General features: G+C 34.1%; 1 pseudogene; it reads left to right on the forward strand.

Annotated features, from left to right (window-relative positions):
- Nucleotides 1-382: 382 nt before the first annotated feature.
- On the forward strand, nt 383-521 carry LOC126007972 (uncharacterized; annotated as a pseudogene).
- The last annotated feature ends 8,092 nt before the right edge of the window (nt 522-8,613 follow it).

Consider the following 8,613-nt stretch of genomic DNA (forward strand, 5'->3'; position numbering starts at 1 on the left):
ATAAAAATATAAACAACTTAACCTCCTTTGCACTCACTACTTACCCTTTAGGTATTAAAAATAACTATAATTTTTTTATAATATTTTACCTTAAATTGAAAGAACACAGTTAAATTAAAGTATATATCAGAGTAGATGTCCAATAAATTTTCCTTAAAAATACCTCAAAAAATGGAGAACGAAGAGATAGCATGAAGGTAGGGTATTTGCCTTGCATGCAGAATGATGGTGGTTCAAATTCCAGCATCCCATATCTGGTTTGTTTCCAGAGCCTGCCAGGAGCAATTTCTTAGTGTAGAGTCAGGAGTTACTCAAGCACTGTGGGGTGTGACACAAAAACAAAAACAACAACAACAACAACAACAACAACAAAAGCCTAGAAAGCCTGTCTAGAGTACAGACCGGTGTGGGGTGTGTTCTTTACACTGACTGTATAGAAAGAGGAGGTATAGTAAATGCACCCCATATACACCTCAACCCAGGCCCTTTGCCTGGTCTGTATTGTGAATTGGGGGACAAAAACAACAACAACAACAACAAATACTACAAAATATATATATATAAAGTAAAAATTTTAGAAAATACAAAAGCAACTAAGGCTTTGTTTTACATTTTGCAAATAGAAGTAATTTTTGTTAACTTAGATAGCTCTCTACTTATATATAAAAGACAACAATTAAAGGAAATCTATTATTATTTTTATTTATTTTACATTAGTATAGGTTAATTGATCTTCAAAATAATTTGATACTTATTGAAGAAAACTCATGAAAAGAATGAATAGCACAAGAAATAATATTTTAGCAGAAATTTTGAGTATTGTATAAATGTGGAAATTAATAAAAATTCAATGAAGAATTAACTTAACATTTTTACAATTGAATAAAATAGGAGGCTTAAATTGTATGTAACAAACGTATACTAATAACATGTTTTAGATAATTTTTAGTATTCATTCTGAAATTCTAAGAGACTTACACAATAAAAGTTCAACCTAAATTTTAAAAGACTTTATATAGCTTTAATATATTGATTAAGTTATTTGATCTCAAAATGTGTATTTTAAAAGCATTGTTCTTCATATATTAGAATTTCTTCCTGTCATAGTTTATGAAGACTTTAGGTTTAAAGATTCAAATGATGATTGAGATTTTCAAAGAAAGTCATTACATTATGAACTACAAAGGATACAAATGTATTGTGAAGAATAAAATTGGAAGCTAGTGAACTTAATGCAGTATATCTACAAAATGATTTTCAGTGATTCACATTTAAACATATGCTGTAAAACAATGTTACCTCATTTAAAAAATAATATAATAAGATCAACTTGCAGACATTTTTACTCTGGAGCCAGAGTGATAGCTCAATATGCAGGTGTATGTGTAGTCTGAAAAAGTCTCGGTTTGATCTCCAGCACTGAATGGTGCCTGAGCAGTCAGAGTGAGCCCAAAGCACAGAGCTATATCGGTCACTAAGTGAAGCAGGGTGTGTCCCTAAAACTAAAAATAAACAGAAAAGATTTTACTGTAACACGTATGCTGTTAATTATTGTGTATATAGACCTATATATACACACATTCTGATAAATTGGATCTAAATTCAACATTTAAATATATTATTAATATTTTAATACAATGATATAGATGACTTAAAATAGCCTTGTTTTTTTTTTTTTTTTTTTTTTGGTTTTTGGGCCACACCCGGTAATGCTCAGGGGTTACTCCTGGCTATGTGCTCAGAAGTTGCTCCTGGCTTGGGGGACCATATGGGACACCGGGGGATCGAACCGCGGTCCATCCAAGGCTAGCACAGGCAAGGCAGGCACCTTACCTTTAGCGCCACCGCCCGGCCCCCTAAAATAGCCTTGTTAAGTGAAAAAGTACTATATTAATAAATACACAACATACTATAGAATCATGTACTTACATATGTATATGTGATATACAAATATATTCACAGCAAACAGCAACCTACAGGATTATGCAGAGCTTATTTATTATACAACACAAATTTAAATGTCAATTTCTATATATTATACTTTAAATCACCTACTATCTAGAACCTAATGACATTCCAGCCTAGTTCATTACATTGACAATATACAAACATTGGTGTTGGTATTTTAACAACCATGGACTTGCTTCAGTTCACAAAAAAACCTTTAATGGTCAAGTTTTCAACATCAATGTTAGTTCTTCTAACTTTTTAACATGAAATTCTACATAGCTATTTTTTTTATCTCTGGCTTTAATGTTTTTCTCTATATAGCTATTTTAATAACGTGTTTTTGAAAGGTATTTAGTACTTTGTGGTGCCCTGAACAATGCATACTATATTTACTGATTCCTACTTGGCATGGTTCATTTTTATATAATTTCAAAGTGCTGTGAACATTTTCCAACCATATTATCATATAGTAATAGATTCTCCATGTGTGATATGAAAACTTTTAAACATGAGAAAACTTTTTTTTTCAAATTTGACTTATCTCAATTTCACATTCTTTTGTGTTCAGATTGTGGTGCCTGGTTTCTGTGTAAAATGATTTCCAAGTTTTCAAATGAAAGCATTTAAGAAACAAAATATTTACACCCTTTTAACTTGTGCTTCCTGTAGAGCTAGATACAATACAGATGCTAAGTCACTGGTCTGAAAGAGCTTCCACAAATCTATAATAAAATAATTAAATTAGTGAGCTGTGTTTAGATCAGAGACCCTTGGTTGCCAACTCCTAAGAACTCGGGGAATTCAGAACCTCAGAAGGATCATTTGGACTCCATTTGGCAGAGACGTCAGAAACTCGCTGCTCTTGGGAACATCCTTTTCCAATAACATTTATAGCTCTAGATGGAAGTGAAAAGCACCATATGTTAAGAGTTTCCTGCAAAGCTTCCTGGTAAGAGAGGAAATAAATTCAACTTGTCACATCTGTTCGTGGGCCAGTCAAGTAGGATTTTATCACAGCCTTAAGTGGTTTACAAAACTGTCCTGTTATCGACTGAAGGGGCTTTACATTTCAGGTTTTTTTTCATTCTGATGTTCATATTCTAAATCATTGAATTATTTTACTTCTTTGGACTTTAGCAGCATGCATCATCATTTGCTTCTAAGCAAAGAGAATTACTCAGAGCAACTCAACTAAGAATCACATTCCCAAAGAAGAGTCTCCATAGTCCTTCATGGCTTAACTGCTAGAATGCCTACGGGTCTCAATTTTACCTTAGTTTCGACCCGTGGGTCCTTACATTTTGCATAATTTAAGATGGGAACTGCATTTAATCAGGCAAATTGATTACCCACCATTCTGAAAAGTCCCAGCTGGCTTAAAGCATGGCAAAGGCCCATAGGGTCAGGAAAGATTTTTCTGCTAAAGGTACAGGTAATCACAGGAAAAGTGCTTAAGAAAAACTTGCATTGTGAAAAGCTAGTTACACCGCAAAGTGATTCATCTTTTTACCAGCACGATAAAGAGAAGTTAGAGCCACCATGGGCATTTCAGTTTTCTATCATAAGCAAAAATTCTTTTTGGTTTGCTAACCTACTGAAAATATAGCACCATATGTAAGCATTACCTTTTCCTAATTAAGCATTGTGTTAAATTGATAGCACTTCTAAACTAAGAATACACTTACAGTGTACTAGCTCTTTTTAACTTCATGTAATTTTATTTAAAATGATAAAACCTATTAAGTAATACCCTATTATTATTTAAGTTAAATGATTTCTTTTGGCTGAAGTAAAACTGGCAATCTTCAGATAAGTTTAATGTTATGGTAGCACTCTATCATTAAACAAATACAATCAGATTTTATAGCATCACAAAGACAAATTTTCTAGAAGTTTTTCTTTTTACACAAGTCATTTCTATAGTAAATTAAAACATTAAAAATAAGAAAAAATCAAAGTAAAAATAGTATAAAATAAAGAAGATGATAAGTTTTAAAAAATGCACAATCCTCTGGATTATGCTGACATTCTTAAAAAACACACAGACAAAAAAGTTAATCATCTATTATATTTCTCAAGGAAAAAACTATTATCAAAAACAAATATTTTTAGCCTTGACACCTAGAAGAAATGTTTGCTTAGTATTCTTTAGTAGGCCAGGTATTCGTTAAATATTTGGTTATTAAATGTCTCTCAATACCACCAGCTGACAAAAAGCAGAAAGAAGAAAAGAAGGCAGGGGGAGAACGAAAACCATATGCTATATCACAATATACTGTATGCTTATAAAAGCACACAATTATAATAAGAGGTTTTGAGTGTTTCACAAATAGCAAAAATGGAATTCTAGACAGATAATTAAATATGGTCTCTGATATGTATAAATGTATATATATTCAAATATTCATTTCAACAGTTTCCTTATTTCTGACTTTAGAAAAGTAACTAAAATCTGTCTCATTATCTACTTTATTATGGTAATTGAATATATATGCATTCACATATGTGTAAGATAACATTTACTGTATATTGATTTCAGTATAAGTTATATGTTATATTTAATTATTTTAAAGTCTATAAAAGCTAGTATCTTCATTTTGTAGCTGAAGAAACTGAGGTAAGGATAGTAGAGATAAAAATTCTGAAGATGCTTTTATGATTTTTCTTTGGCCTGAAGAGATAGAATTATTCTTTCTATTTCAATGTTTTTGGCTTTGAAGCCACATCTAGTGGTGCTCAGAGCTTACTCCTGGATCTTCACTTATGGATCACTCATGAAGAGACACAGAAACCATACAGGTTTCAAATGCTAAAACTAAATTGGCCCTAAAGAAAGCAGGCACCTTTACTCAGTAGATTAAGTAACTCTCTGGCTCCAGAGTAGTATAGAAAAAGAAATGTAAAACTTATCAAGTAATCCCTTGTTATTTAAGTTAAATGTATTTTTGGCTAAAGTAAAAATGGCAATCTTCAGATATATTTAATGTTATGTAAGTATTCTATCATTAAACAAATACAATTAAATTTCATAGCATCACAGACAAATTTTCTCTTAAGACCAAAGAAAAATAAAAGCCTCTTCCATGATTTTTATCTCCAGAATAATCTCCCTTTAAAAAAATGTTGATTTTTACATATTAATACCATGTTGGGTTAACTGGTTTCCTTCCTATTCAAGATATGTTTTTTACTCATTGGAGGAAAGCACTTTTGGATGGAAGTATCCTTTGGATTGGTTTCTTACTTTCCCTGTTCTCCACCCCTGGGTATGGTTTTCTGCTTCCAAATAAAGACCTCAGGACTCAGGAAAAAATGCTTGCAGTTTCAATTTCCCTACCACTGATAACTGCTTCTTAGGAGTGGAAAGCTTCTTTATAGAAATTTCTGAACCTGCTTTATCCCCTTAAAAAAGTGTGGATTTTCTTCCTACGATGGTGTTTGCTTCCAGTCCTGTATCCTCTAATCCACTGGGTTTGGGGCACAAGGATTCTGCTATACCTGGCATCCAGAGCAGGTACTGAGCCTATGACTAATAAGATGTCCCTGGGGTAGTCTCATGGTTGCTCAAATGGATATTTCCAACATAGATTTTTAAGTTAGCATCTATTTGGCTCCAATTTATTACAATAAATTGTTGCAGGACCCTGGTCTCTCCTCATGTATATTGCTACCTTCTTTATTCCAACAGTCAAGATAAGAGATAGCACAGTGGTAGGGTGTTTGCCTTGCACGCAGCCAATCCTGGACTGACGTGGTTCAAATCCTAGCATCACATATGGTCCCCTGACCTTGCCAGGAGCAATTTCTGAGCATGCAGCCAGAAGGTAACCCCTGAGGACCACTGAGTGTGATCCCCCCCCCAAAAAAAAAACCCACCAAAACCAAACAAAAAAATACCACAACAAAAAAATATACTGATGTACTAATTTACACATTGCTCACACTGGTAGTGGTTCTTCTTGTTATTATAGTTTATATGTTTTGGGAAATGCAAAAATGCAAGCTGAATACTCTGAAACTGCACCAAATGTTTCTAAAACTTTCAACTATTTCTGAAGTGCCTTGTACTGTTTCTAAAAAACCTTTAAAGCTGAAAACAAATGAACATTTCTGGTAATCTCATATGATCAAGCCAAAAGCTTTAAGGCTGATATTACCCTCCCCTACACTGACACTAGACCAGATATCTGCTAGCTTCTTCACCAGCTGATATTGACTTATTAAAGAAATGAATGCCTAACATAAGATAGTGACTCAGAAAGCAGATATGTAAGATTAACACCCACCTTGTCCTCACCAGAGCTCCATAGAGAAAGTGGAGAATCCCCCTCTCTTAGAGAATGTCAAATGAATCCTGCCTTGCCCCCACCAAGCTGCTAATTTTCAGAGAAATTGGCACTAACACAGAATCAGAAACAAATTCTTATCAGGAAAACAATCAGACTTCAACTTATGTGGCTTTAAATATGAACTATCTCAGTTGATTTAAGAAAGTGTGCTGAAAATATGATCTACTTTCTGTTTAGTGTTGAATATCTTGGTACCTGGAGTGAAGGTTAATGTTGGGCACATCAAGACTTTAATACTGTGGCTAAGACCTGCCTGAGTGCTTCCCAACTTTTACCATGGAAAATGTGGTTTTCTGAAGGGGCTAAGAATAAGATTAATAGTCTAGATCACACTGAAAATATGGTTGAAGTATTCTTGTTGTCTTATGAGCTGCTGATAAGAGAAAGGGAGTGCTCAGAAATAAATAAACAGGCAAAATTACTCTATGCTGTTTTGGGACTTGTCAGAAAACTCATTGAAGGTTTAGGAAAAAGTTAATTTTGATCCCAAATTTAAGAGTAGATATACAAAGATTTTTCAGGGAACTTCCAAGTCATTATGTAGAATTTTTGGCAAACTGACAGACATTATGTGGAGGTCGATTAAATGTATGGCAGTACAACAGGTCCTGACAAAAATCTCAGACTTTGACAATGCTAATGAAAATGTCAGGGTATATTATGTTCAGTTTGGGAGAGAGAAGATGTCATGCAATTTCTACAAGCTTTGTAGAAATGTTGGAGTGTACAGTTACCCCCCCCATATCCTTGGCTACCACACCTTTATTAACACATGCTATTAAGATGTAAACTCTGGGGAACCTGAATGAATATAATAACGCGGTTAGTAGACATGGTGGCTTCTGCCCAAAGAGACCATTTTTTTTCCCAAGGTGTATGTAACAAAGGATTACATTGAGCTAGAGACAATTTTTCATCTTTTTATTTTATTCCCAACAACTGATGAAGTGTCCAAAACCAGCCCTGTGAGTTTAGGTCAGATGCTTTAACTGTGGCAAAATATATTTCCTATTTATTTTTTACATAGACCTGAAGAATATAATCCTTTTCTTCTCGGGATTGTGGAACTTGTCCCTCAAGGCCAAGATTAATCACCCTGTCTTGAGAAACTGGGTCAGGGTTTAATCAAGGATCTATAAAATTAGGAAACATTTTTATCACTAAGTCATCTTCTCAGTCCAGCCCAAGTGAACTCCACAGCATAAACTCATTAAAACCTCCCACTTCAGGAAACTGTGCTCTTGATATACCCTGCCCTGAAAAATGAATCATACTACAAGTTCAGTGACCTTAAAGAAAATATTTGGCAAAAGGAACCAAGTACTGCCAGGCTCTGTAGGCATACTCTTAGGAAGAAGCTGTTTAACTTTTAAAAAACGTTTTTGTTCACCAGGAAATTATAGATTCTGATAATGTTGATGAAATAATCGTTTTTGTTTCTGTGCCCACAGTTTGGACTTTTAGAAAAGGTGCAAACATAGCTCAAATTTTATTACTTCCTTATGTTATTCCTGAAAAATCAGAACACATCAGGGATAGGGGTTTTGGATGTACAAATTTTAATGATTCTTCTAAACCACTAATAGCTTTTATTGATACGTTAAATAAAAGAATATTCAATTTTAAACCTTTAAATTCAGGGCAAAAAGTTTGAAGGAATATTTGAGTCTTGTGCTGAGGTCTCTGTGCTTGCTTTAAAACACTGGCCACACAATTGGGCCTTGCAACACCTTGGAGGAAATAGGTAGAATTATTCCTCCAGCTTCTCTTCACCAGAGTGCTAGGCTTTTGAAGTGCATACTACTGGAAAAAAATCAGCAAGCTGTTTTTCTACCACACATAGCTTCCGTTTTAATGAACTTCTGGAGGTGTGATTTGCATAAGCAATGGAGGGCAGAATATCACATCTCTCATATGCCCCCTCTCATTTTACCAGATTAGTTATTTTGCCAATTGCTCAACCCCCCTCCAGCCTATCAGCTCAGAGGTTTCACCTTTTTTTAATTAGGGATACTGTATTAAAGTATATAAAAACCATCCCTTTGAATAGAAATAAAATATTCCAATCTAGATTCCTCAGCGGCCCATAAACAACACAAATCTAAAGATGCTGAGAAATTTAGTTGATGAGCAGCTAAGACTGAGACACATTGAAAACCTCTTTTCTGGATGGAATTTTGCCATATTTGTTATGCAAAAAATATCAGGTAGCTAGAAACTTTTCTCTGAATTAAGAGTAGTCAGAGCTCCATGGTTCTTCTGGAGAAATTATAGAACAGCTTACCTTCACCAGAAGCCATTCCAAAACACTGGC

The sequence above is a fragment of the Suncus etruscus genome, chromosome 4 (genome assembly GCF_024139225.1).
Source record: "Suncus etruscus isolate mSunEtr1 chromosome 4, mSunEtr1.pri.cur, whole genome shotgun sequence".
In the NCBI taxonomy this organism is placed as follows: domain Eukaryota; kingdom Metazoa; phylum Chordata; class Mammalia; order Eulipotyphla; family Soricidae; genus Suncus; species Suncus etruscus.